Below are 23,855 nucleotides of genomic sequence, written 5' to 3'. Positions count from 1 at the left end.
CAAACGCCTCTTTTTTTGTTTTTTACTTTCATACAAATTTATAAGATTGTAAGTACTATCGATAACGCTGTTAAAATATAAATAACTGTCTATTAATAATCCCTATTATGGGTGTTGCTGTTGTACCAGTGTACCCTCTTACTTATCAACATTTTGTGCCCTGACAGGGTGTCATGTACTGACTATCTATAATTATTAACATCTTTTGTAATGAACATGACGTGTAATGTTTAATAAATAAATGAAATAAAGAAATGAAATAAGTATCCTATGTAATAAATTTAGTTTTCAAAAGTTCCCAGTTATTAAATGAAACTGCTGCTAGAGTAAGGTCAGTGTGGGGAAGACCGTCTACCCGGAAAGACCGTCTATTGACTATAACTTTTTTGTTTATATATCTACGCCACTCACACCTCTGGAGGTATAGCAGTTTTTCATCCTTAATCCATTGGTCTTCAATACATATCCCTAGGACGAACACTAGTTAACAATAAACTTGTTTCTCGTTTCGAACTCGAACATCGAGTTCAACATGGTTCCGCAAAAAAATAAAATAAAATAGAAGCAGTCGGAATATTTTTATATCATGTATGTAACGCAGTCATTTAATACCCGTTATTTCTGACTAGTACTATTATTCTACTCAAAACGCGCTCAATTGATAGTTTTATGTTCTGAAATATGTAACTTAGAAATTGTGCCTAGTCAGAAAGTCCGGCATAAAAGAGAAAGGCAAGACCGGCATATGATAAACAAGGAGTTGCCAACCTTTTTTAGGCTTTATTGGAAATAAGTCGAGTGTAAACAATATCAATATATAGGTACGTTTTTGGCTTATGATAGTTGTACCGTTTTTGATTTTAACTTCGAAATACAGTTTTGATAATGATTCGTATGGTGTTACTAAAATCATTCGAAAGTATTAAGTAAAAATAAAATATATGTGACATGGTTGTGAAGAATGATAAGAGGTGAACAGAAGTAAGCCTACACTGCATTATTCATCATCATATTTAAGTTGGTAGAATTATCGTAAGCTCTAACCGTTTTTTATTATTTTTGTTTAAGTATATTTAGATTGTGCAACAAATATTTCAAAAGAGAGTAGGGTTTCCAGTTGGTCATTATTTTTATAATCAGCATTACCCAACAGGGACCGTATGGGTACACTTTAAAACGGTTTTGATACTTTTGGCCGACTATTTTACGGTTACCCGACCGTTAATTGACATTGCTGGCTGTCACTTTGACAAAAAGTAAAAGTCGTCATGGGTGTCGTCAATAGGTTATCGGGGGTGGTAGCTCAGGTAGGTGGTAACTCTGGTAGTAACTATAGAAAAACCAAGCATTGCTAAGAAATGTTACCAAACCAATTCACGTATCTTAATATCCTATTACCTTTTCTTAATAAAAAAGTTTCAAAAACAGATAAGTAGTTGGATTTATATGAGCCTGTAATATCGTGACTAAATTATATCGCAGGTGTTCGTTAGAAAAACAGTATTATGCAATATCTGGACCTGAAAAGAAAAGGTTATGAACCTCATCTACGGGACTTATGCCGGTCTTGCCTTATAAATAGAAAAATGCTTATATGTTCAATATTTTAACATTATTTTATTAATTATCTAGCACATTCTGCCCTGTTATTACGTAAAATAACAATGATCATGATTTTGAAACCTAGTCTCATATGAAGTTACGCGACAACAAGCACTAGACGGTCTTTCTGTACTCATCGCGGGTGGACGGTCAACCCGCCGAGCCTTATAAAATATGATTTTTATGACTTAAAAGTACCTTATTTCACCAAAATATTATAAAAGCTTTGTAAAATATAATATTTGCTATCTCATAGGACCATGGGCATTACGCCAGACTACATTAATTATAGAGTTTTATCCACTCAAACTTTATTTCAAATAAACTATGTCGGTCTTGCCCGCACTGACCTTATCACAATAGTTTACTGCACACGCGGGACAAATATACCTTACTTTTTTCTGACGTATCCGCTAAAGAAAGCGTTTTTTTACATTGTTATTACATTTTTCACACTGGCGTAACCATATCTTAAGTATCTAGAGCTTATCTAACGCACGAGATCAAACTTCGAATCAGGCCACTAGTCTCCTATACTCCCCAGATCTAGAATATGTATCTATGTACTCTAATCGCCAATCGGCTATGTACTGTAATCTCCAATACAAGTGCATTTCCGCATGTTAGCCAACCTTCCGCCAGAACACGGGCCGGGAATTGCGACAACATACTACGTCTTCCGGTATCACAGTTTCATCCATTTTCAATAATATAACTGTATAGTGAACTGTTAAAATCAGAATGCCTTTCCAATACTTTAGGTTACACTGGAACGAAATGGTAAATATCTGCTATCACTTTTATAAACATAAGTGCGAGTAGTGCAACAGATATATGTAATTACTAGGTTTTGTCCGCAGCTTTGCTCGCGTTAGAAAGAGACAAAAGGTAGCCTATGCCATTTTCCACCCCTTTAACTATATCCACTAGAAAATCACGTCAATTCGTCGCTCCATTTTGCCGTGAAAGACGGACAACCAAACAGACACACACACTTTCCCATTTATAATATTAGTATGGATATTACATTAATGTATCGTTTGTCTGGATAGGCACTTCAAAATAGCCTATTAGAGAAGTAATGCCCGATTCATATACAAGCTATATCGTATCTAGAGAGTTTTTGACGTATGAGATCTAAGTTCGAATGAGGTCACTACTCGTATCTAGTTCTCTCTATAGGATAATCTATATGAGAATAAGTCAAAATAGCTCGTTTAGCATCTTTAATTTTAACAATCACACTACTTAAAAAAAAAAAACATATCTTTTTCTGTCAATGAAAAGACGAATGTAGTAATTATGTATGAGCTGCATATATTATAGAGTTAATGACTGCGTTTCAAATTTAAGTAGCAGTGAGAGTTTTTATTAAGGGCAAATTATGGACACCAAAAGATAATAAAATAGCATATACTCGTACTAAACAAAGTTACACTTTAGTTAGTATGATGAGTAGGTAAGTTTTCTTGAAATGACCAAAATACTACAATATTCTTCAGTTCTTCTTGATCTTGGTTTGAAAGTTACATCACTGCCGTAGCGCGTGTACAATTAGCCAGACGACAGGCAGGAAACGACCGTCTTGTTCCGTTCTATAGTACGGCACGGTGAAAGGAACGCGCGGTGTGCTTTTTGACAATACTCAAACTGATGTGTCTCAAATTAAGACGTGTGCTCTTAATGGTTTATAGTTTCTTAACATTTTTGATGCTAAAAAAACCTTATTCGCACAGTAATAACGATAAGAAGGCGCTTATATGGCGCAAAATAAATAAATAAAAAAGAAATATTATTAGACATTATTACACGAATTGACTCACCCACGGTAAGCCCAAGGAGGCTTGAGTTGTGGGTACTCAGACAACGATATATATATAATATACAAATACTTATATACATAGAAAACATCCATGACTCAGGTTTTGTTCCTGTTCAGCACACAAATAAATGCCCTTACAATATCAACATAATAAATACTTTCAAGTAAGCTTTTTCACAGCAGAGTTAAATGCTTTTATCCCAGTAGCTGTAGAAACAAGCGGTCCGTGGTGCGCTGACGCAAAAAACATTCGTTAGGGCAGCGACTGCGGGGGAAAAGCGGCGACCCCAGGCAGGCAATTATGGTCGCGCGATAAATGATAAAACATCTGGCCGTTCTCATCGCACTTACTAATAGTGCGATAGGGACGGGCTGATATTTTATCGTCTATCGCGCGACCATGCTACCCGTGCAGGTCTGGGGATTATTTAGTCCAGCAAATTGCACCCATACAGAGGGCCAACGCCAGCAGCGTATTAGGCATATTTACTAGAGTACCTATCGACCCTGTTTAATGTGTAACTATATACCCACACATAGTTAAGTTATTTTTATGTATTTTTTTATCAAAAATCTCTAGTTATTTTCAAGTATTTCACTATCTATTTAATTGACTAGAAACATTTAGCGTTATTATTGTTATTGGAAAATTTAGCTTTACGTCATTATCTTTATTTAATTTACTGCAAGAGCATGCATCTTTGGTATAGGTTCAGAGCGTTGTAACACCGATTTTCGTCTTCACCGAGCACCCGAGCAAGTACTTTAGTTATTAACTATGATTATAGTGACTCCACAATTAAGCCAGGAATACAGCTATACATACAAAGGGCAGAAACGGCACCGCGGTTGTCGTGAGATTGAGCGGAAATCGAACGCCGACGCTGCGGCTTCTAGCTAAAGATCTATACTTAGCAACTATCTGATAACTGGGTATAACTATCCAACGTCACAATCGCTTACGGTTTGTAAGCTAACTCACCCTATCGCTCTTTTGTAGTGGCGCGACAGAGCTAGACTGCGTTAGGATCGCCACGTAGCTTCAACGATTGTCAACGTGGCTAGACCGGTGGTACATCTGTCTATTATCGCGCGAGATTGGTTCCGATTGTATATTAAAGAATGCTGATGTTATTTAGTCGTATGAGAAGTTAAAGTATAATAATAGTCTTGGCAAAGAATACCTTTTTGTACCCTTTGGCGTAGAAACTCTAGGTCCATGCACCAGCGCGAACAAGTTGTTCACAGAAATCGCGAAGCGTCTGGTTGAGGTAACTGGTGTCCGAAGAGCTGGCGACTTCCTCGCACAACTTATCAGCATTGCGATACAGCAAGGAAATGTCGCCAGTATCCTTGGTGCAATGCCTCAAGGGCCTATTTTAGACATTAGCTAGCTTTTAAGTTTAGTATTAGTTTCTTAGTATATATAATATGTAAATAAAGTTCATGTAAATTGTTGAAGGGGTAAACCTTGAAGGATTTTCTCTGATCAAATTGAGGAAACCCTTATGAAGATATACAATACAAATACAATACAACGACAGTGTGCGTAGCCAATGCCCAAACGCTTCACGATTCGTGAGCATTTCGTGAAGCGTTTGTCCATTCGGCTACGCACACACATCAGGAGTACCTTAAACATGCGAGCGTGTAGGTCGAATGAGGTATGTCACCTCACAACATTCGTCATACAGGATCGTAGTAAAAGGAATGGTCTCTATGTATTCCTACAAGAAATTGCGTTACTATATTTACATATGTATGAATGACATAAAATATAAGGCAAAATAATAATTCAAATATGCAGTATTGTCTCGAAATGATAAAATTATTTGCATGGTAGTTGCATTCATCGCTACATGACTGTAACCTTCGTCTCTTATTATTTTACATAACGATGCCATAAAAAACATAAATGATATCGGTACTTATTATTTTCCATTATATTCGTATTATAATACGCTGACGTTAAGAACTGTTTAAAAAAAAAGCGAAGAACACAAGAGAGTCGCGAAAGACGGGCTCGTTTGATGCGTTTTTTGTCTTCTCAAACCCTCATTTGTATCACAATTTTACATTTAATTTTCCTCGTTTTAAGACGTTTCATCTTTAACAAAACAGCGCGCATCCGTCGCTCAACAAATAATGGGTTTTGGTCAATATTGAAAGCGTCGAGACGTCGCTTCTTTCCGGTTTCTATTCTTAGTTTAAATTTTATCTGCGAAACGGTTACAAAGGAGGATACTCGACCATGCAGCGTTACTAAAAGTTATGTGAGACTTCTACTATGTTTTCTTTTATTATTATGGTACTTTAACGTGGCAGATGGCTTTACTGCAATACTTATACAATGTATTTGCTAGCAAAGAATCTATGCGCGATTTGAAAAGCTTAAAATAACTAAGTAAGAGAACATAATTCTTCATTGAAAATACGCTCCATTAATTGCATTATATGTAAATGTTATTTCCTGTGAAATACATATAATTATATACCTCTATGTATAAATTTTACCAAATATTACAAACACAACGTATAGTCTAGGATAGCAAATTTTTGGCGCAACCATTAACTGATTTTTCCCCTCACTAGCTCGGAAACACGTGTTTTGTCCTTTAATACCAGTGGGTAAAAACGCATTTTTCCACTAGTGTTGTAAAGTATTTTGACCTTGAATAAAGTCAAATTAACTGCTTTAAAATTGATAAAAGGTGAATCTAGTAATAAAGATGATTTACCACCTGTGGAACTACTGGAAGCAGTGATAAACGCATTTTTTGCATTGAGTTTCCTCACTATGGTGAGGGGAAACCAGTTTTGTGTTCACTCAACAAGTTTTTGAGAAGTAAAATGTGTTTAAAAAAGCGCGCAAGTTCAGGATTCTATTCTCGAACAACAAGTGGTTCTCATTTGAATCACGGCAATATATTTGAATCATAGAATCCTTTCACTTGCTCGTTTTATAAAAACAACCACACATATTGCGTTAAAATACAACTTGCCCCCTTGTAAACGGATAACTATTATCAATGAATTTCGAAAAATTCATAATACACTGCAATTTCTCTCATATATGACGTACGCACTACGCACCACCTGTTACCCATACCCCGCATGATATTATTATTAGCTTACCCAAGCACGTCCGTGCATAATGCCGCACGCCAGCGCAAACGGCTACGGCGTAGACGTCGAGGGCCGCGTAGCGCCCATTCGTAGCGATGCTACGATGCAGTTGCCGTCTTGTGATTTGGTATAAATTGTGTACATATTTGTATATGACAGTCAGTACAAGCAAAGACATGTGTAAGTGCGTTTTCACACTATCCGATCCGATATCGGATGTCGGACCGATATCCCATACATTACAGGCGCCATCTTGGATTTTTTCCATTGAAATCGGATCGGATAGTGTGAAAACGAACGATCTCCATATAGACAGATAAAGTCTAAAAAAAAACGTATCTCAAAACCAAACCGAAAAAGGTACTACGGTGGCCTAGAATGCGATACACCTTTGGGGAACGCTCGGCTAGATGGCGCTATTCACATTTAGTAATTAAATATTTTGAAAATAAACATTTCCTTTTTAAATTCATCATCTTCATCTTCGGAAAAACCATTTTCTTCGACCATTTCGCCAAATACCAATAAAAAATTGTGTCAATTTCCATCAATTTCGAACTGTTACCACGCTCCATTACCCCAGAAATAATAAAAGTCACCACATCCACTATCGGTATCCGTTCATCTCCCGCATCGTAATGTGATTGTATCTCATAAACATTTGCATAATTCCAGTCAGCGTTCGTTCGGCTGTTTATTTGTGAGATTTGCTGAACGAATGTTGTTTCTACGCGGTTGGTTGTATGTTGCGCGAACGGCGAGTCATAGCCTAGAGGGACTGGGTACTTAGCCAACGTAACAATAGTGTCACACACACACATTTATAACACACACACACACACTTTGATAAAAAAAACTACACATCTGATTATTACTATAAACTCTATAATAATTTAAATTAACCCGATTACTTTACAAACGTAGTCATGTCCGAAAAAAGTGGACATTAAATAGTAAAACATCTTTTAGTGTCGTCCCGTTTTCTTTAATAACACACACATTGATTTGAAAGGGATACCATCTATAATATTAAACTTTTAATAATTTAACTTAACTTTTTGGTCAGACTGTAATATTAAAATAAATTCTCGGGGGAATATGATGATGTATTTGTTATCCACAAACATTAAATTGATTTCTCATGATTAGATAAATGTCATTAATCTGACATATGACAAAAATATTTCTTTGTGAATAATAGTAAGAGCAATAAAAATTACTTACTTATAAATGGAGTGTTATACTTACCATATTTTTGTAAGCTTGAATTGGTTGATTGTTTATTACACGAGCTAACAGTACACGGGGCATATTTAATTACTACTTTGAAGATTTCCGAGAAGCGATTTTGTGAATGACAATAAATCGTTTGTGAAATTGTATTTACGTAACTTTAATATGTACTTCACTTGCGCTTTCACATTTGAGCAAGGGGTATTTAACTAAAAGACATCTCCTGTTTATTTCCTCTGAGACTGAACCATAAGTTGAGTTTGCAATCCGTCAATAAAGTCTAAGAAAAAAAACGTACTTCAAAACCATACAGAAAAAGGTACGGCGGCCTAGATGGCATTACACTTTTGGGGTACACTCAGCTAGATGGCGCTAATATCAAGCTAAGAATATGAGCCAAATTGTCAAAACTGAGGTTCAAAAGTTTTAAGCCTGTGCCAAAAGATGGCAGTCTATGCACTGTGATTACTTATTTTAACCTTTGACATAACTTGTTTTAAAGCATTGGTTTGCTGAAACCTCGACTCGCTTATACTTCTCCAGTATTGGGAATAGCATCGTTGATTGGGACCGCCGCTTAGTTCTACTGTCGATGTGATTTATATGAGGATGTATTTTTAACTAATATTTTGGTAAGCGCTGATGTGTTTTATTTGGGAGAATGTCAATAAAATACATTATTGGCTGGTTTATTTACACAGAATGTATGGGAAGCACACATCGTATAAAACAATATTTTTAATACCAAAATTGCAAAAATGGGTCACGATTAGATTATTCTGCTGCAAATTGCCTTGTTCTTAATCAAAATCAAAATATGCAAACAAATCCCATGATTTTAAATCAACAAAATGTAAGTAAACCTGCATATTACAATATTATTTATAAATAGTACTAGTTTGTTTTTCTTGCAAATATAACTTCATATTCGCAAGAAGCCTTACCTACTTAATAATTGCACGACAAGTCGTTATCAACCGGTGAAGTCTAAGTCTTAACTTTCATGATCAGCATCTTACTTAGCACAATTCATCTTATTAAAAACAACTCCACAACCTAGCTCTTGTAACCTGAAAAGGTGCGTGCCTTTTTCATAAATAGATGCTAATATTCTAAAATTCTAATGTGTATTTTAAAATATTTTACCCTCACATTACCGATATAGCTCTTGTTTCAATTTCAGACACCTTTCTCAAGAGTTGCGTGCCTTTTGTCATACGATATATTGTTTTAAATATGTATGAGTCTCACGGGAGTTTTATAGTTAAAATTCTAAAGTGTGTATAAAACATCTTCACATCAATGTTGCCATCATTGTTATAATAGAATCTGAGCAAAGGTTTCTCATTGCTTACATACAGATTTCAGGACTGGTTGCTATTGTCTTAACTTAGAATATCAATATCTAAGTACTTATTCTTCTTATTAAATATGAAAAATAACTTCATCGCCGCAAAACCTAGCTCTTATAACCTGAAAAGGTGCGTGAAGTCAGCGATCGCTCATTAGCGGCACAATAGCCCTGGACTAAAACACTCGAGTCCGCGCGGAGCTGAAAGCGGTTGCGCCCTTCTGGCCCCGCGGAGAAGCACAATGGGCACAATGCTGCTCGAACATAATGCAGTATAGCGGGCATTTAGACCAAACTGTGCCTGTATAAGGCTACTTATTATTGGGAAAATCGTGGATTTACTTACAGAGAGTTCATAGACAAAGAAATAGAAATAATTAACCTGATTTGTCGATTCATTTACTTTATTTATTTGAAAACATATTTCAATGACATTACAGATACAAAAATCCAATGCGCCATGAAACTTAAATTTTATAAACAGTAAAATAAGAACATTAAAAAGATAATAAACAAAAAAAATAACGATTGATTTGGGCGATGATGTAACAGCGTAATAATTGACAACGTTTCAAAATTTTCAATGTCCCTAAATCGAAAACTATTTCGAGATATACGCTTGTAGATCACATAAATCATTTTTTTAATTTTTTTTCCGCATTTTTAGTATAAAAAATCATAAAAATAGTTTAAAGGGGAAGTGACGTCAAATAGCTGATTTAGAGCTGCCACTATAAGTAAAAAATCTTCCAGTTGGGATGTCACTTGAGTTTGACAGTGAAACTTATCACAGTTCGTAGCAAAGATATAAAAAATTCATGGCTTAGTCTATGATTCGTAGTCATTCACTAGTGGTTGACAGTGACACTTGACAGTCAGACATACAGGACTGTTTAAACTGACTGTTAAAACTTTTTTTTATCCAGTGGATAAGAATGATTTTGTCGTTTTCTTAGGTGTTTTCTGAATGAACAACATGTGACGTCACGAAGCTGTGTCTTGACGTTTGTAACTTACGCTCTTTCTGCTCGAAGCAGTTATAAAAAAGGAATTTCTCATTAAAATAGCAGTTTTTGGAAAAATAAAAAAATACGTGTATCTTTTAGTATTGAGTTCTTTCAAACCAAACAATAAAAAATAGTACTCAAAAATATGAAATTTTGTCAATTACGTTCATACCTACATATTAATTAGCCATTACAGATAAATATATAATGTAATCCAGATACAAAATACGATACTCATATGATCCCGATTAGATACAGGTACAGCCCACGGATATTATGAGATTTATCTGATACTACCTCAAATAGTGATTATTAACTTCTTGATATTAAGAAATGATGAAACTCAATACTTTTTCGACACAAACTATCGGTTACTTGACGAACACTGTGCCCGTAGTATTAGTATTAGTAAATGCGGGCCTATACAAAGTGACAATCGTTGACGATATGTAGCGATCGAAACGCAGTCTGGCTCTGTCGCGCCACTACAGAAGAGAGTTAGCTACGATACGATATTGCCAAGTTGGCTAGGTACCCTGTTGTAAACTTTTATGAGCCGGGACTAAGCGGTATTACCGAAACAGTCGCTTAAAGAGAATTTACGAAAAGTTTCCACGCCTAAAAAGTTGCGAGGTAAAGCATAAAAACCGTGTTTTTTAGGCCTTGTGGCAGAATGTTGACGAAATTTCGAAATTTAATCTCAACTTCCGCTGGTTTTTAGTACCTAAGGAAAATTAACTACATATTTTGTATAGTAAACTAAAAGTTAAAGTTGACTGATGATGATGATACAGTCAGCAATACTACCCATTAGCTTAAGCTCGACATCGCTTAACTTTATACTGTAGAAGTATTACATCCAATGTTACGTCATCGTGGTCTCTGAGAAGATTGACTAAATTTGACATATTGCACATAAGTTTTTCGAACTACCCGAACTTTCTCATTTTAAATAATAACAGGTACTAATTTTCATTTCCTCGCAAAAACAACTACTAATATAGAATTCCCGCATACAAACACAGGTTTATCCCGCAAATATACTCCAGCGAGGGACAAAGACAAATAGGTCACGGAGGTGTGCTCAGAATGTCATCAGCGCGATATTGCGTCGCTGCATTCCACGCCACGCATTTTTATATCGCCCACTATTTTTTGACGTTCTCTAGTAAAAGGTACCGCTTTGTCGCTTTAAGAAATTTGCTCGTGTAGAAAAAATCGGTACCTGTTAGAGCGTTTTTGTGCTTAAAACAATGTGGTACCTTTTGATGAAGAAAGACACATTTTACTGGAACACTAGTTGACAACTATTTTACCGAGTCAATACGTACTAGTTTTATAGAAAAAGCGATATCAAACCTTGTTTTTAGTTTATTGACCGGTTTTATTGCGATGATATTTCTGCTGATGCTATGTGCAGGTTATTAATAATATTAAGCTTCTATTTTGAAATAACTTTGCTGTCTTTTATGAGTTATCTTCTTAAATATTATATTTTCACATAAAAAGTGTATGTTTGAAATTTATTAAAACTTTACTTACGATATATAGTTTTGCAAAACTAACTAATATGAATGATTTTGCCCATAAATTACAATTATCGTTTTATTGAAAGGCATCTCATCATTTATAACAATACGTACTTGTACGTGACGTGTGCGAAGAAAAATACCGATTATTGTCCATCGTATCGAATATGTCTGTATTTTTTTAGGATTACTGTATTCTTTTGGCACGTGTCTCATATAGCCAAAGATGCTGAAAAAGATATTGAGTTTTTCTTGATTATTAATATATCGAGTTATTAGCATAGGTATATAGCATAAGGGCCCATTAAGACGGTACGAGAACTCGCATACGAGTTTTATTACATTGCTGTATTTGATGGCTGTGTAAATCGTATGTAACCTCAACAGCCCGCAATGTATCTAAAATCGCATGCGAGTTCGCACGTAAATCAGGCCTTAGTCTTGATGATTGTAATTATTTTAAATATCCTTATATTAATAAAGTTTATTCTTTTTCTCCATTTAAGTAACAACACCATTATTAACACTATATTTCTTCAGAGCTAAATAAAGCTGAATAATAAATGATCCAGCAGCCGCATGCCATTTTAGTAGACCATATTCAGAATATTACTAAAATAGGCAAGAATTATACTTGTAATGATATGATTGTGATAAAGACAACATGTCACACAGGTCTATATTTTTTAAGGCATATGTCTCCAAAGCTTGATTCTGTATACTCGTTAGAAGAACACATTATTAGAACTACATTTCTGAAATATTTTATTGTATGATCCAAGTTCCAAACTCATTTTGGGTTATCGCGCCAGCCAAGTAAGTACGGTAGTCAAAATAAATTAATTTAATTTATACAAAGGAGCTAAGAATAAATAGTTCAGCACAGTACTGAATAAATGATCCTGCAGGCGCATATCAGTTTAGTAGGCCGAGGCAGCTGCCACGCGCGTGACGTACTGCCTCACAGCTTCAGGCCATTACTACAATAGGAGGGAATTACACTTGTAATGCTTTACAAGGTAATTAGCGAATATATTATGTTATTCCGTTAAAGGACGTTACCTGAAATTACATCGTGTTATCCACCCAAACATATTGTTTTACCTATATAGTACGAATATAATATCCATAGTTAATCTTTATGTAAAAATTATAATATATTAAAGTAAAGTAAGCGAAAACATCAGTACCTAGAAGAAATATACTACATATAATAGGCTAATACTAATACGAGTATATAACACATGTGTTTGTCTTCAGGTTAAACTGTACTTTTAAAAGTCTTAAAATAAGTAATAACTCATTACACGAGAATCTTAAAATAGTATTCTTCTACTCTTATAAAGCAGGTCGTACGGAACATAATGTTGTTTTTAAACACTTATATAAATATACTATACAAATACTGGGACAAATAAATTCTCTACAAATATATTCCCTTAGGTTTACATGACACGGTTATGATCATGTGTTCTGTCCATGTTATGTAAACAGACGTGCGTAGAGCGTGGGGATCAACAATCGATGGGACGCCGCGCCGCGCCGACTTATTCACAAGATTTTTTAACCGTTGAAAGACCAGCTACTAGTATAACTTGATACCACTTGTTAAAAAGTGATATGCATTTGTCGATGAAAATAATTCAATAAGGTAAACGTCCCAATGAATGACACTATTAGGAGGGATTTGAGACATTTTCTATGAAAACTACTTATTATGTCACCCATACAGATTACTAGTGTATGCAGATTTATGAACCAATCCTTCCTTTATGTCAGTGCAACATTACATTGTATAATAGTAATAACATTTCTTTATAATTTCAGTTTCCCTTGAGACCTGAAATTGTACCAATGGATAACACGCGAAAACTCGTATGTCCCAATATATGACTATGGAAAAAAAATTGGCTGTCCTAATGTATGACAGTGTGATACGGTAATTCCGTAATTATTAGCTGCTGTAGCAACAGCTATCCCTCTCGATACTTCGTCTAATGCCTTTAATACGTCATCTAAACTATATTTTTAGAGTTTGGAGGCATTTTTACTTTTATTTATCTATATCTGTAACCAGTGTATGACACTATACTTTAGACCTAATGAATGACATGTAAATACGTACCTGTCATTCACTCTATATCCATAGTAAAACAGTGTATGACACCCATGTCAGACACTACTCACGTGATAGATAGAACATTTATTTTTACAGGGTATATTATACGTATGTTATACTTCCTTAATTTATTGACAAAATACAAACTTGTGAAATTACATTTTGTGCCAATGAATGACGCGGGTGTCATACACTAGTAAAATCTAAAAATTTGTTCCAGTGAATAACATGTCTTTAAAGTAATAAAGTAAGGAAAATAAGCTACTTTCAATTTACTAAATCAATTGTTTAATGTATCATCTAACAGTTTATAATGATGTTTTACCAGTAACTTCAAAATCCTGGTTTTTATTTCCACTTTTCAAAAGCAGTTTCTTAACAGATTTAGTAAAAATTACGACGCACAACCAGCTAGATGCACCTCCTTGCAAAAACTACCCCACAGAATAAAAATTACTAAACTTATCATTCACAAATTCTAAACAAAATTCATAGATAACGCTGACGATCGATTAAGTCCTGTATCTTGTTCATACTGTTAACCGATTTCTTATTTTTTTAAATAAACTGTGAAATAGTCATACATTGGGTCAGTGTCATCCATTGGGACGTTTACTTAATACTGTTTGAAATATTATTTTAATGAGTTCTGATTTTCATTGTTGGCTATAAACGGGAATCAGTATGGAGTGGTGTTTTCAGTAGCTGAATAAGAGCTAAAGATCATAGCATATTAGAGGTGAGATTTCTTCCTTTATTTGGGAAACTGTATAGATACAATAGCTATATAGTTTAAAGCTGCCAATATAATTTTTCAATACTCTAGTAAATAAAAATAGCCCCACGTTGGGCGCCACTCAGAAAATTATGTATATATATAATTTTCTGAGTGGCGCCCAACGTGGGGCTAGTGAGGCGAGTGTCATTGATTGTAAACCTGTTGTCACAATTTGTTTATAACTTTATACGTACAATATTTATCAACAAATCCTGTAAGTTAAGTTATGTTGTCGCTTATATTTGTAAACTGGCGCCCAACGTAGGCTGGCGCCCAACGTGGGGCTATTGAGGCGAGTGCCAATGATTGAGATTCTCTCTTCATAATTTGTTTATACGTGTACTATTCATCACCAAATCCTGTAAGTTATGTTGTCACTTATATTTGTAAACTGGCACCCAACGTGGGCTGGCGCCCAACATGGGGCTAGTGAAGAGAGTGTTATTGATAGTAATCCTCTCGTACCAATATGTTTATACGTATAATATTTAACAGCAAAATTTGTAAGTTAAGTTATTTTGAGACTTTTATTTGTAAACTGGCCCCCAACGTGGGACTAATGAGGCAAGTCTCATTGATTGTGATCCTCTCGTCACTATTTGTTTATACGTGCAATATTCATCAACAAATCTTATAAGTTATGCTGTCCCATATATTTGTAAACTAACGCCCAACGTGGGCTGGCGCCCAACGTGGGGCTAGTGAGGAGAAAATCATTAATTGTGATTCTCTCGTCACAATTTTTTTATTCATACAATATTCATCAGCAAATCCTGTAAGGTAAGTTATTATGCCATGTAACACTTCTGGTTGCACCTTTGGGTGAGGCCAATCCAAGACCTGTATTCTTACATGTTGTGACTTATAGGAGAAAACTGGCGCCCAGCGTGGAGTGAGTGACTCATTGTAATTAGCACAATATTTCGTTACGATGGTTTGTATCCTATAAGTTAGGATAATACTGGCCTATGGTAATGGCGCCACGGTTTTGTGAATGGTTGCCTGACCCGCGCGCGGCCAGCCGTGAAGCGCCGTCGCTCGACAAATTACCGGCGTGTGTCGCAAATATACCTTTAACTTGTTTGTAAGTATAAACAGTGGATTTTTATGACATTTACGATTGGACTTTAAAATTATTTAAACTAATATAATTGAGGTATGACCTTTATGTAGCTTTCCAACAATCCCAGTTTCTTCAATCTTGGGTCAGAGCTTGCTACTATAAAATAATTGATACAACTTATATTCATAGATAATATATGATTACATTGATATTCTGAATATTGCAATCATCACATTATGGTATCGTGCTCAAACTGTTTTCCGCCTAACCAGTGCACCCTTTGTGGCGTGCGAGTAATCATCTCACGTTGCAGCGCTCCGTGGCCGGGGCTTTAATGGCCTCTTCAGTTACTGACGATGAATCCTGGAGCTACGTGTAGGACAGATACCGGAATGGGTATCGCCTGGTTTTCGTTTAACGAAGAAGGGATTTAAACATTATTTTTGACATTACCTGTATGGAGAGGTGCTTTTACTTTTCCGCTAAGTACGCTTTTCTGTTTAAGCTCTCATTTTGTCTTTACTTTTGTTATTTTCTTTAAGTCTATAAATGTTTTGAAATATTTATAATCATTTATTCATAGTTTATATAGTTACTACTTAGATGTTGAAGTTTAAAATATTTAAACTTTTGTGCCATGGCTAGAGATATTACAATCGACCATTTTGTGATGTAGCATTTTTTAAATGATATGTCCACATCTTGAATAACCTGATCTAAAGTATCATGTTGCGTATATAATTTCAATAAAATATAAAAGTGTATGATTTACCTACTACACATATAAGTCCCTCGCTGGAATCTGGTGTTAACTGCATGAAATATGTGCAAAGATTACCAGACAATAGTGTATGATAGTTCCAAACGGGTCATTAGTGCAGTAAGTCTCTGTCTCTGGTCTCGACGACAGGCTATTCGGGCCACGTCCTCCCCATTAGGTGAGAACCCCGGATATATTAAGAATGGGTTGAATGAATAAACATAGGGTACTGGTTGCTGTTTGTTAGTATAAATCTTTGTGATTGTAACTTACTGACTTATAATGCTAAAGAAAATAAGTCTTATTTGACATGAGAAAACTGACGTACAGATGTGATACGAAAAGATTTGCCTTGGTATTGTTACAGAAACTTACGAACGTGTCATGCTATTTCAGTCTCAGTCTCAGTACAAGATGTACTTACTGACATTGACTGAACTAGCATGACAAATACGAACGTTTCCGGAAAAATAAGAAGGAAACCCTTTTCGCACGATTACATCTGTATCATGTTGCTGTTCCATTAACGTGGTATAAAATCATGACTGCTTTGCTACAATCACCAGTTTTGACCAGATATTAGAAATTTACAGCTAAATCACAACCAAGCAAAACTAACATTATTTCAGAGCGATTACAAACAGTAGGTAGGTGCTAGTAAAACAATTTCGATTGTTGAATTTTGATCAATAGGATTTATATTAGTTGCGCCCATTTTTTTTTTTTTATGGTATAGGAGGCAAACGAGCAGACAGGTCGACTGATGGTAAGCGAAATTTGTCAAGATATACATACATATCGCGTTTGCCTCCTTTCTTGTTTTAGAATATATTTCCCAATGCTGTAGTATTTTCTCTTGACAATATTTTAATCTTTCTAATAAAAATATAACATGCAATTGAAGCAAAAAATACTATAAATGTCGAATACGTAAATTAAAATGAAAAGGGTGAAAATCTGCGGACTATTAACGCCACCTGGCACTAGCGATTAATTAGCCGATTTCAACCTTTAATTTTTGCTATACTGTAAAGCTCGGGTTTTAATTAAATACTGTGTGGAAATAATCTGTATTTCATTTTAGAATTATTTTTTAACAAATGTATTATTTTCAAAGTAAAAAATATAGTTACAGTGCATTTAGTGCCATTTTTCGACATAGGCGTTTAGAACTTCACAATTTGACCTACTAATTTTAAGTGGTATGTATTACAATCGTAATTATCAGTGTCAACATCTAACCGAATATCAACCCAAGGTTATGGCGTCATCTAAACGAGCATATATATTCCTTTATTTATTTGATATGAAGTTTTATATGATATATGATTGTTATTTACTTGATCGGTAATGGATTATGCTTTTTACCCCGAAGACAAGACTTCGAACGACGATCCTCGAGAGAGATCTTCGAGTTTTCAGAAAAGGACTATCTTAGGTTGACATCGACATCTTTTGGCTGTGTGAGTTTTTTGAACTATCTTTTTGAAAGCCTCGGAATTTCGGTTTTTTCAGTTTTACTTCGAAATTTTCACATGAACACGCAAGCATTGATACAGTCGAGTTCATTAATATGTGTACATTTTTTCACTTTATTGCAACTAGTTAAGGTGAAGAAATGAACACATATTTATGAACTCGATTGTACCTTCACTGCAACCTGATATAAACCGGTTTATTTTGTGTGTTGCATTATAACGACACCAACATAGGAAAAATCGGTTGTTATTGTCGAAACTGAACGGACATGAGTTGCAGGCGTCCATAGGTTACAGTGACCGCTTTCCATCAGGCCGCTTTCCACTTTATGAAAATTAAATAAAAGTTTTATGAACAAATTGGAAGCATTTGCACCAAGTACAACCGGTTGTCAAACTTTACTACAAATGTAAAATGTATTACTCTGGTCATACAACAAAATAACTTAAAATAGAACTTGAAAAAGTTCTCTGCCTCTTCCTTTAATAGCTACGAGTACATAAAGTTCATATACTTTATGTATTTCTCAATTTTCCAAAGCTCAGAAAAAAGATAAATGTAGTCTACATTGTTACTTTCATAATAGCTATTGAGTGCCTACTTAAACTGCTTTAGGGTCGTGATTACTTTTTTAATTGTCTGAATTGTCTCGATTTCCTTTTAGTCAGTTTCACTTAGAATAAAGCAACATTTATTTTCATTTTCTTTGAAGAGATCTGAACTGATTTATATATGTATTATTACCTTAATAACTAAAAGGCCTATATTTGCTTTTAAAAGGTTCCAAAAAATTCAACAAAGATAAATTGAAGAGAAACAAATTCATCCAAATTTCACATTTAATCAAAAAGAGTCATTATATTCCAACGAGGACTTCTTAATTAAATTACTTAAATTGCGTCTAATATTCTTGTTCATATAAATTCAATATCTTTTCTTATTTCGCTGCTTTCCAGATTTCAATTATAAATTATTAAAGTTTCTTTGTCAATCTTGTGTATTTATTAAGAGGAATAGCAATCATTTCAATATATAGTCTTGCAATATTTTATGCATAATATGTGGCCATTCAAAAAAACGACACGATTATATGTATACGAACTTGTGTTGGCAAAGATGATGCAGGTGATTGCAGCATGTTATGTTGACAAAGATGACTTTATACCTATCGAAATATACCCCAATCATTACAACAAGTACCTACTGAAAATCAAACCACAACTTTAGTAAAATAAAAACCGGCCAAGAGCGTGTCGGGCCACGCTCAGTGTAGGGTTCCGTAGTTTTTCGTATTTTTCTCAAAAACTACTGAACCTATCAAGTTCAAAACAATTTTCCTAGAAAGTATTTATAAAGTTCTACTTTTGTGATTTTTTTCATATTTTTTAAACATATGGTTCAAAAGTTAGAGGGGGGGGGACGCACTTTTTTTCCTTTAGGAGCGATTATTTCTGAAAATATTAATATTATCAAAAAACGATTTTAGTAAACCCTTATTCATTTTTAAATACCTATCCAACAATATATCACACGTTGGGGTTGGAATGAAAAAAAAAATATCAGCCCCCACTTTACATGTAGGGGGTACCCTAATAAAACATTTTTTTCCATTTTTTATTTTTGCACTTTGTTGGCGTGATTGATATACGTATTGGTACCAAATTTCAGCTTTCTAGTGCTTACGGTTACTGAGATTATCCGCGGACGGACGGACGGACGGACGGACGGACGGACGGACGGACGGACGGACGGACGGACGGACGGACAGACAGACATGGCGAAACTATAAGGGTTCCTAGTTGACTACGGAACCCTAAAAACTAAACATTTCTGGCTGAAGAATTTAATACAGCTCTGGGTTTCATCTGGCAATAAACAAAGTCTAAATTTTGCCCAACTTCGTATCGTAACAAGGGGCAACCCAGCCAGCGGATAAAATAAACGCGGACCGCGCCGGCCGCACCTGTCTATACTAATTGACCTAATTTATTTTGGAGAGGCGCAGGAGAGGGTAAAAAATATGCGTAAATAGAAAACAGAAATTTTGCATAAAATCTTAATAACGGAAGTCATAATCGAAGCAGTTGAAGCTATTGTGTATATTATTCAGGTATTGTGAATTGCGCTCACACTTATCTTTAGTGTTAGTAAGGTTCGTACAGACGAGATTATACAGAACAGTATGATTTAATAACATGATTACATTTGAATTGGTGTTACTACACTACTGCTTGTGATAGAAACGACGATCAGAAATACACTCATCATATGCTAGCACCTACGTTGTAGCATAGCATCAGATAATAGTATACATTTGTATAATATTATAAAAATACAGATTCAACCATTTCACAGTTTAGTATTTACCTATGTTCTTACTTTGCCCCGCAGCCACATCTTTGCAGTTTCATAATTTTAAAACCATTATTTTGTGCAACATTATTCTTCAACAAATCTGCACTCCGTTAGCTGAACATAAACCTAGAATAGGTATTAAACGTAGCTGAAAGGAGAGCCGAGGAGATTCACTAAGAACAAAAGAGCGAATAAACGAAGGCTGAGAAGTTGGCCGGTAGTAAATAAGTCCACAGACTTCACAGATACCGCATTACAAGGGTTTACAAAGAGCGCTTCACATTCACCAAGCATATATTTTACTGGTAAAATACCACAATTTGGGAACTTAACTGAGTAGTATCTTACACCATTAATTACATTGTTATACTAATTTAGCCTATCTATTTTTTAAATAAATATTCTAAAATTACACGAGGGCTTTCTGTTTACGTGGACACGTCTGAATCGGGTGTGTAATGATTGGTATAACTTTTTTTGGTATAATAACACTTGATATAACAACATTTCGTATATATTTAAAGGATATAATCACTCATTTGACATAATTAACATTTGGTATAACCACAAAATATCTACTTTTATTTTGTATAATCATTATTTCGTATAACACTTATTTATAATAACCGTTATATGGTATATCTATCTATTGATATACGACTAGTATAATATAACTAGCAAACAGTATAAAACATTTCATGAATTAATTTTATTATTTTTTGAAGGGATCACAGTTCTAACCTAACCTAACCTACTTTTCTGATAGCAGTACATATGTTTAAGGGTCACAGTTCTAACCTAACCTAACCTATTTTTGTGGTAGCAGCGCGTTGTGTGTAGGGGTCACAGTTCTAACCTAATCTACTTTTCTGGTAAATGATGGATCTAATTTATTGTACAATTGTTTTTTATTCTAACTGTGCTTTAGAAAAAAATTGTGTTATACAATTTATTCATTATCGGAAATAAGCATTATACTCAAAGTATATTATAATAAATGTTATTCGAAAAAATGATCATTATATTAAATAAGAATTATACAATTTGTTAGTATATTATTTGTTGTTATATGATTCAATAATTATATCAAATGATCGTTATAACGACTAAAAATATATCAAAAAAAGTTATATCGATCGATACGCACCTAACTGTGTACTTAACACAGCAAAAGGGAATGTACAAGTTTCTAATGGGGTGGCAACGCGCATGTGACACTGTTTGAGTTGCAGGCGTCCATAGGTTACGGTGACCGCTTTACATCAGGCGGGCCGTATACTTGTTTGCCACCGACGTAGTATAAAAAAAAAAAAAAACCCATCTGAGTTACACCTCCAAATATATGAAAGAGGCGCGTTCCTACGCACACAGTCTAACCTCGTGTAGGTAAACGCGTACCTACCATGCTTGTATCAGTGAGATATGGCAGGCCGACTGGTCGCGTTTTTGTCAGGCGGTTATTGTGAGGTAACCGAGAGCGGGTGGGCGGCACTTTCAGTGGGGAGCGGGAGTGGTCATACTGCACGATAGTACTTTATCAAGCGGTTGCATTCCCAATACTGAATTACTTGAACATACGTATAATGTGTGGTGAGGTGACTTTCAGTTGGCTTGAATGCACCGTCTATTAGTTGAGGTGATCCGTGAAGCAAGTCCACCGTCTCCTTTGCCTAATGGTCCATTGTTGTCGAACTTGACTTGTTTCTGGGAGTAATGTCGCCCTAACTTTATTAAAGAGGCTATTTGGAAAGTTTATGGAAAAAGGGATTTCGGATTTTGGGTAACGGTTTGTAGGATTTTCGCCAGCGACAAAATTGGTTATTGGCTGACAATAAGCCAGTTTGGGAAGAAATCGGATTGGAAATTTACAATAAGACGCTTGTAGAACAGGATGTTGATTCAGGCGATTATTGGTATTATTCTGGTACCCGATAAACAAAAGCAACTGGAGTGATACATGTACTTATACTATTGTGGTGAAACGACTCGAAGTGGATTTTGACCACCGACACCAAAGGTTGCCCTGCTTCACAATCCAAAACTATTACTGTTCAGTTGACACCGCTGAGTTTGCTAAGGTCTTTTTGCCTTTCAACTCTTGTATTGGTTCATGGATATCCATGAATTATAAAATGAAGTAGTAAAAATGTATTAAACAATTAATATTTCTACCTGAACCACAATAATCAGGTTAGCTTATTTTCTCCATCAGATCACGCATGTTTGCAATCACTCATTCCGTTCACATTTTACCCTACAGCGCTTCGTCTATTGTCTGCCACTTCAAATCCAATTTCCTCTTTGAGCCTATTATGATTTATTTTACCTATTGGGTTACGTATTTTACTTTTATTTAATTTATTTTTTACTGTCCCCAAGAACAGGATATATTCAATTGCAATCCATTATATTCAAAGTATGTCGGTCACTGAACTTTTAACTATAATATTTAGTTCTGCTATACCATGCTGCATCAAGACATCTTCAAAAGACACATTTACATTAAGTGACGAATCTACCTGAAGTGATTTACTCTTTTGGTACTTGTAATCCAAACTAATATTATAAATGGGAAAGTGTGTGTGTCTGTTTGTTTGTCTGTCTTTCACGGCAAAACGGAGCGACGAGTTGACGTGATTTTCTAAATGGAGATAGTTGAAGGGATAGAGAGTGACATAGGCTATTTTTTGTCCCTTTCTAACCCCCACATCCCTAAAATGGGGGCTGGAAGTTTGTATGGAGCATTCCGCAATTTTCGAATTTAACGCGAGCGAAGCTGCGGGCAAAATCTAGTCTTATAATAATTGGATTTCTTAACCGATCGACTAGCTTACGCTAGGTGTGCTACAACAGCCCGCAGTGATAATCGTCGACGAATCGAACGCAGTCTGTCTCTCTCGCGCCACTGCAGAAGAGCGATAGGGAGAGCTATATTATGAGCTTATGAATGAAGCGTAGGCGATTGTGATATTGGCTGAGTACTCTGCTACAGAAATACACGGTCTGCAGCAACTCTGTGCAATTAGCAACATTTCAAGATTGGAATAGTCGCCGGTTGCAATACTTGCATTTAGTTCTCAATGTTCTCACGTCGGCAGGTTTACGTCGATGTCACGTGTAGTTATATTGAAACTTTGCAACTAATTCGTACTGAGGAAATTATTATTTCATTTAAGTTTACAAATATTTATCTTGCAAACAAGACACGAGCTTACATGTACGAATTAGTTTACATGTGATTTGGACATACTGAGATAAGGATTAAAATTGTAAATATAAGTAGTTAAAAAAACACGTAAAGTACGGAGTACCTTATACGTTTTAATATGTGTAAAACAAATTATTTATAATATTTAATAAAAAAAATTGCCTCCGACTGAGAACTTCTTAATTAAATTATCAAAATGAAATAAATATGGCTTCTGAAATATTATTGTTCATCTGTATCTGTGCCTATACTTAATAAGTTTTAACTTGTGTAGAAGAAATAAGTTAGGCAATAAAAAGTTTCTTCAGCTGAACTAATAAAAAAGGTAGGTATCAAAAAGGCAATATCTACCATTAATAAAAATATCGTCAGTCGGATTCACCGTGTTAGAAAGGCCGTCAGCTGCTCAACTGGTTTCACGAA

General features: G+C 35.1%; 1 protein-coding gene across 1 annotated transcript in view; it reads right to left on the bottom strand.

The window, feature by feature from the left end:
• LOC125235039 (Down syndrome cell adhesion molecule-like protein Dscam2) overlaps window positions 1-23,855 on the bottom strand; it is a 331,791-nt gene that overhangs the window by 134,680 nt on the left and 173,256 nt on the right.

Source organism: Leguminivora glycinivorella, chromosome 16 (genome assembly GCF_023078275.1).
Source record: "Leguminivora glycinivorella isolate SPB_JAAS2020 chromosome 16, LegGlyc_1.1, whole genome shotgun sequence".
Lineage (NCBI taxonomy): Eukaryota > Metazoa > Arthropoda > Insecta > Lepidoptera > Tortricidae > Leguminivora > Leguminivora glycinivorella.
This window is presented reverse-complemented; position numbering and strand designations above follow the sequence as displayed.